Source organism: Filicampus tigris, chromosome 14 (genome assembly GCF_054856515.1).
Source record: "Filicampus tigris isolate MCC_2025a chromosome 14, RoL_Ftig_1.0, whole genome shotgun sequence".
NCBI classification, from domain to species: Eukaryota; Metazoa; Chordata; class Actinopteri; order Syngnathiformes; family Syngnathidae; genus Filicampus; species Filicampus tigris.
In genome coordinates, this window is record NC_141230.1 from 1836245 (window position 1) to 1843777 (window position 7533).

The 7533-nt window shown below is 43.2% G+C and overlaps 1 long non-coding RNA gene across 2 annotated transcripts; it reads left to right on the top strand.

Annotated features, from left to right (window-relative positions):
• Window positions 1-1233: 1233 nt before the first annotated feature.
• LOC147136053 (uncharacterized) lies at window positions 1234-3737 on the top strand. 2 transcript variants are annotated; one of them, XR_015089703.1, is made up of 3 exons: window positions 1234-1533; window positions 2758-2992; window positions 3095-3737. It is a non-coding gene; the product is annotated as an uncharacterized LOC147136053 (long non-coding RNA). The 2 variants fall into 2 exon arrangements; XR_015089704.1 differs by having other exon boundaries at window positions 1234-1382.
• Window positions 3738-7533: the final 3796 nt, after the last annotated feature.

Sequence of the window (7533 nt, forward strand, 5' to 3'; positions counted from 1 at the left end):
CTCCACCCTTAAATACAATAATGCAGCTGTTACTGAAACCATGCTACTGAACACCAATTGATTGGCTAACCTTGTCTTGCTTTAGAAAGCAACTAAAAATGACAAACACAACGTTGCATTTTAAGGGCAAGCAAGGAAAGTATCTAATCTAAGCAATTTATGTAATCATATGGTACCATATGATATATCTGTATGTACAGTATTTATGTATATGCTGCAACTACGTATGATATAAGCTAAATACGGTATTAGCTAGATATGTGAATTTGTGCGTTGAACTTGCTGGCTCAATGCTGCAATTAGATGTAAGGCCGAATGAGCTGGCCAGGCCGGCCCGGGCAGGATCACGACTCCGTGAAGGGCGACTGCTGCCACCGCGGTGTCCCAGCGGCCGCCGCAGCTGTGGAGATCTGTGGGAAGGGCCCGCCCAGAGTCGCCACCGCTGCCCACGCTTGCCGGCCGGGACAAAGCGAGCCGAGGAGCTGAGTGTGAGTGGGGGCAAGCTAACGTGGTATTGCTACGCAGCTTCGGAGGCAGGAGCCCCAATGCGCGCACACACTTTTTTCTTTTTTTTTTTAATCGGTCGTACTTCGTTCGTAGCTCTTCCGCGCAGCTATGGAGGAATCGAAACTTAGCACCGACATTCTAAAATCTGAACGTTATGGGAGAACCAGAATGATGGAACCGCTTCCACTTGATTCCGGGTTTTCGGTGCCCAACCCTACCTCATACTTCTCTGATCTTCCATCCATCCATTATCTGTACCGCTTATCCTCACAAGGGTCGCGGGGCATGCTGGAGCCTATCCCAGCTGTCTTTGGGCAGTAGGCGGGGGACACCCTGAACTGGTTGCCAGCCAATCGCAGGGCACACAGAGACAAACATCCGCACTCACCTTCTCTGATCTTGTTTCTAAAATTCAATATGTTTGTCTAAGATACATTTTCACAATCAGAGGCGATGCATCTCGCCCCACTCACGCAGCGCAAACTGGCCTAATTTACATTGGGTTAGCTCTGTTGCTATGAACGTACCAGCTGAGCGTTTCACTCTAGGCATGACTAACCAATTTACACTCAATGCGAATGTTGCACTAATGTAAAAGTTTGGTTATTCTTGGTTTGAGTGGTTATGCCTGGAGACTGGAGAGGGAAAAAGGGATGATGTCACAAAGTCGCTGCTCAATGCACGGTGTCACAACTGCAATCATTCATACAAATGTCAGGGGGAAACACAAGCAAGCAAGTCATATGTCAGTTTTTGTTGATAATGGCGGCGCCATGTGGACAAAAGCAGTAGTGTTTTGACAAAAATCAACCACATTTCCCATGCGTGCCGTAGTGTTGTGAAATTCTGAGTCGTCCTTATATCGAAAGGAGGAAGTGAGTATGCCGTAAAAAACAATTCAGGACATTTATATCTTTTTGGTGTGCCAGGGTTGCCAGGGATCCCATCCTCTTCAAAGTTGCTTTGTGCCAGTAAAAACGATACAGACCCCCTCAGGGCATGAAGTCCCATTCAACTACTGTACTTGTAAGTCAATGTTTCATCAAAGGAGTTGTGAAAGAAAATTATTAAGGTTGATTTCTTGCCCAGTGCTGCTTTAAACAAATGTCTTGAAAATGTGCATCTCACCTCTCAGAAGTGCTTTTTGCAGCCCAACTTCATGTCCCAGCATTGTTACTCTGCAGGGGTTGGGGGATGAATTTGTCACTCTTTGAACAAAGAATTTGTGAAAAATGGTGACACTAGCGTGCTGTCCCATTTTTAATGATATAGCTTAACATTGTACTTAGTGTATAGTAAATCTTTGAAATCACACTTCAATCAATCCTACTGCGACTGATTCAGAAAGAAAATTACATATTGTATTTCAAAGTTGTGACTCTTCATGCAAACTAATTCATGTAGATAATGCAAGCTGAAGAACTGTACAAAGGCATGAAACACCTTCATAATATTTCATAGGTTTGTACTTAAGAATTCATAGACAGAAAGTTTCCTTATGTAATTGTTCTGTGGTCCACAAAGACAGCTGCAGTTCTTGTGACTGTCCTTTTGGTGTCACGGGTCCCTGGAATGTTGGCATTGCACGGTAGGGGTCCTCCCCCATCTTGGAGACAAAACAGAGTCCCTCAATCCTCTTTGGAGATGACGAAAGGAGTCTCCTTGTGTCTTATGAACTCTCGAATCTGAGAAACTCCACTTTGGCTACACTGACCTAAATAAAATGTCAAGTAATATAAGTCTTACATGATGGACCTTGCCTAAATGTTTCATATTTCATATCGAGTTCCATATGATTCCTAGACTTTCTGCATCACAAATGGATCTATTCTATGAATTTTACTCACATTTTCAGACAATGTTACTTCCTTTGTTGCTCTCTCAACTCATGTCCTGGTTCCCATAGTTCAATATGGTCAGAGGAGTGATTCATTAGTCCATTATTGTTGTTGTTATGATAATTATTATAATCCACTAATGATATCATTAAGTGAATGAGCCCAGCTCCTGTTTCATGGTGAGAATTTATTCATTCTTCATGTAAACAGCCAGGAGCTTCAGAATGCATTTCAGATTACTGGTAATTGACAAACTAGTTGGTAGGAGCATGGGACCTTTTGCTGCTGGGCAGGAGCTAACTAATTGTTACTACCAGCAGTGATGACGACTTACTTTCTTGAAAAACTTTCTTTAGTCCATCCTTCTCATTTTTTATTCTCTTTCCTGATTTCAATCGCCGTGTCTGCTAAGGCAAGCCATAGTGTTTAGGGACCAGTGCAAGCAAGGTCACAAGGAAATCATGGACTGGGAATACAGTAATAAGGACATTCTCTATTCGATCAAGTGGAAGGGATTGGACAACGAAACCCAACAAGGACTCTTCACCTTACACCAGGGATATTCACCTGGCGGCCTGGGGGCCAGGTCAGTCCCGCCAAGCATGTTGGTCCAGCCCGCGGAAGATTGCCAAAAGGAAAAAACACAGGTAACAACATCACACCAGTAAGTAATTACAGTGTTTATCATTGATGCATTTGCCATTTCTTCATTAAAAACAAAAGCTGAATGATGGTACAATCCCTTTTAGTTTGGCATCTCTGGCTATGGACTTGTCTGGATGTCTGGATTAGTGGCCACTTCTCCACATGGGCTTCAGTGAGCAGGAAACACGGAACTGGGCGTTGATCCTTGTAGCAGGGATGGACAGGCCATTTATATTGTTTTTTTCCCAGAGACTGCTATATTTATATCTATTGTTTTAACAAGGAACAAACTTGTGACTTTGTGCGCGTGTGTGCGTTTGTGTGTGTGTATGTGTGTGCGTGCGCACGCATGTATGTGTGCATGTACTTGTTTGTATGCTTTGCTGGCTTGCCAGTTGGATTTAGTCCAGTGATGAAAATAACATCCATCCATTTTCTATACCGCTTATCCTGATTAGGTCATTGGTGGGCCACAGCCCATACCAGCTGACTTTAGAGTCAGAGCAAGACTCAGACGGGTCGCCAATTGCAGGGTGCATATAGACAAACAACTACTCACACTAAAGTGAATGTAAAAAGTGAAAGTAAATTTGGAGTCTTCTCTTCTTACATGCATGTTTTTGGAAGGATGCTGGATTGCCCAGAGAAAATATATACAAGCAGAGAGGGAACGTACAACCTCCACACAGTAATGTCCGGTTTCGAATCCTCAACTTCTGAGGCAGATGTTTTAACCACTCTTGCATAATGCTGTCCAAAAGACAACATATTTACAAAAAGATGACAGTAACAGTTGTCAATGAAAACTGTGACCAGTTGTCAGTGTGAGTGACTGATCCACAGGAGAAACAACTATTCACGCTCATATACATACATACACCCCCCCCCCCCCCGCCCCCCCACACACACACCTATATATGTATAAATATATATAATAATATCGTATCGCGATGTATCGTGATACTTTCGATACCTTATGTTATGTTATGCACACTCTCAAACATACTTTTCGAGCAGTTGAGGTCCTTAAAGTTGAGCTTTGTGAATGGAGTTTGATTTATTGCACTCCTGTGTATCAGGAACAGTTACTGGAACAATTTACGCACTTTTCAATCATGACACTCGAATAAATGTCAAATGGCACTTAAGTTAAAACTTTGGAAACACATGCCTCCATTTTTTTTAATATATATATTTTCATAATGTTTGAGTATCGCAATACGTATCGGATCGGAACCCAAGTCACGGTTTGGTACGTACCTCGGTATGGGGTCACGGTTCGGTACGGGTTCGGTACAGCAATAAGTCTCAATGCATTAGACTATAGGTTGTTTTTAAAAAAAAAAATAGTTTTAACAAAGAGCAAGCTACAATTCAATTTACTAAAAACATTCCCTGTTATAAAAGCACAAAATACAATAAAAACTTGCGCATTAGGGTTTTTCATAAATAATAATAATAATAATGACAACAAAGATTAAACACAGGAAAACAGCCTTTCTTGTATGGATAGAATGAGGTTGCAGATAAAGTCAGGTAGCACTTGCCAACTAGTAACTTTAACTTCATTATAAGAGAAGCAGAGAACAGCTCATGCTCCACCACGGCTCTTGTGCGATTGTATATGACAGGGACCATGGTCTTGCTAATATGCGCCCGGGATGGAACATTGTAACGGGGCTCCAGCATGTTTAATAAACGTTTGAAGCCCGGCTCCTAGACTAAAGCATATGGGCGCATAGATGTTGCTATGTATATGCCGATTGCTTCAGTAATTACTAATATATATATTTGTCTCCAGGCTGCTTAAAAGTAGCGGGGATAAGTTGTTGGTGTTTCTTTTTTCCATCCCCGGTAACTGTATCGGGTAATGCTGTCTTAAGGCCCTGATACACCAAAAAGACGCTGGCGAACAGTGACAGACGCTTACCCTCTGTGGCGTCCAGCCGGCTGTCGGCACGTCACGCTGGAGGAACACACCGCAACAACAGACAGCGACGCTGACCATTAAAGTACCTTCTGCGCATGCATAAGATGTAATACCCTTCCATACCATCAGCGGCGGTAGTCACCATTTCTCATGGTTAGAAAACTCCAACCGGAAAGCTGTTGCCCGGGGGCGGATTATAAAAACGTAAACAATGCATTCAGCTCTATTCTTCGCTCACGTTGAACTCCCACGCGAAGTAAACCATCACGTTCTTGACTCGGTATTGTGAAATACTTACATTGTCAACCCTCACTCTTGTACTTGTAAGAAGATTAAGGCAGCGGAGGCGTGCTCACTGTTTTTCCGCATTTGTCACTTCCCGTTGGTGCTCCGTGCGCTGATTTGCTAGCTAACAACCAATCAGAGTGACCAAATGTCATGACTGGCGACGCCGATTCAATATACGTAAACGCCTCCAAGACGCTTACAGACGGGTTACGACACTACGACGGTGGCCACTACACCAAACAGACGGCGCATTCAGACGCCACAACGCTTCACGACCTCCGATGTCGGTTTGGTGTATCAGGGCCTTTACATGTGTTAGCATGTTTGAAGTGTTACCTGCAACATACCTCACGGAGGTCGAACAACGCCGACACACAGTTCTTGTTCGCTCCACTGCTCGTACTCCATCGCCGTCGTACTCAAATCGGAAACCGAAATGCTCCCAAACGACTGATTTGTAAAGGTGCAGACGGCTCCTCTCGCGCCACGTTTTCTCCCGCACTCTGCATTTTTCTTCTACATTTGTTTTGATCTATTTTTTCTTCGAACAACAAACGTGGCGGTCGCTTGATCTCAGGCGTTGACTTTTTTTTTCCATCAGAAGTATTGGTCGTATGACTGCGTTTTTTTTTTTTTGTCAATCCAATAAAAAAGAAAAACATTTTATTCATAGTCATTGAAACCTTAAAACAATGATGGAATTGTTTTTTTTTTTTTAATTACGTCCTGTAGATGGCGTACTCCTGTACGAATGCATTCCTGCATTCCTGTACAAATGCATTCAAAAATTCCCGTTTTTTTGGGGGTCACCCTGTATATGGGTCAACGAAGCCTTCAAAACTGATTCATTAACAAATGTGGCTTGAGCGTGTCATACTTGGTGGCTGACCGCATTGCTAAGGCTAAAAAGTCATTCAATATTGCTGGGGGAAAAAAACAACAGTGGATTTGTGTTTATTGTTGTAGCACTGCACTCCTTCAAGCCAGTACCGCCAAATATAATGTCAATTTTGACAGGTGGGTCACGCCATCATTGAATATCAGCTGATAAAGATGAGCCGCACACCATTATGTGACACTTTGAAGAAGGCAAAAACTTGAGATAGAAGAACCAATGACTTCTAAGTCAAGCTAGTCTTCGGACGCTAGCACTTGGGACAACTTCAAAATAAAAGCATACAGTCAATAGCTTTGACATCCATGTATTATTCGGTAAGCTTTTATTTTATAATTAGACATTGCGTTGGCTGCGTGTTATGTTGATATTTGAAACTGTACACTTGCAGTGGGGTTAAACAATCATTTTCTGCTCGTTCTACTCTCAAATTTACAGTGCATTTGAATCATAATCATTTCTGCACATAATCACAACTTTACACCTTTTTCAATTCATCGAATCATTCAATCCATTATCCTAATGAATCCGCGAAAATGTAAAATTCATGTTGATTTGCGAATTGCATCCTTTTCAAATATCCTGTCTTCATCATACGTGTTGTTGCTAGGTCTTACTGGGACAGCGGTAGCTCATCTGTAAAGACTGAGGATTTAGAACTGGACAGTGGGGTGGTTAAATTTGGTTGCAGACAAATGGCAACTAGTTGTTGGAGAGATTCTAGTTCACTTCCTGACTTCTGTCGAGTTTTGCACGCCTCTTTTGCTGTGAAATTGCTTCTTGCATACCTGCATGTGTGTGATCTAGTGACTGGTTCTCTGTGTGTTATGGAAAGGCCCTGATACACGTCGGAGGTCGTGAAGCGTCGTTGTGTCTTGAAGCGCCGTCTGATTAGTGTAGTGGCCACCGTCGTAGTGTTGTAACCCGTCTGTTGGGGGCGTTTACGTTGAATCAGCGTCGCCAGTCGGGACATTTGGTCACTCTGATTGGTTGCTAGCTAGCAAATCAGCGCGCGGAGCACCAACGTGAAGTGACAAAGGCGGAAAAACAGTGAGCACGCCTCCGCTGCCTTAATCTTCTTACAAGTACAAGAGCGAGAGTTGACAATGTAAGTATTTCACAATACCGTGTCAAGAACGTTATGGTTTACTTCGCATGGGAGTTCATCGTGAACGAAGAATAGGCCGAATGCATTGTTTACGTTGTTATAATCAGCCCCCCGGCCAACATCTTTCCGGTTGGAGTTTTCTAACCATGAGAAATGGTGACTACCGCCGCCATAATGGAAGGGTATTACATCTTATGCATGCGCAGAAGGCACTTTAATGCTCAGCGTTGCTGTCTATCATTGCGGTGTGTTTGCCAGCATGACGTGCCTAGAGCCAGCCGGACGCCACAGGGGGTAAGCGTCTGCCACTGTTGGTGAACGT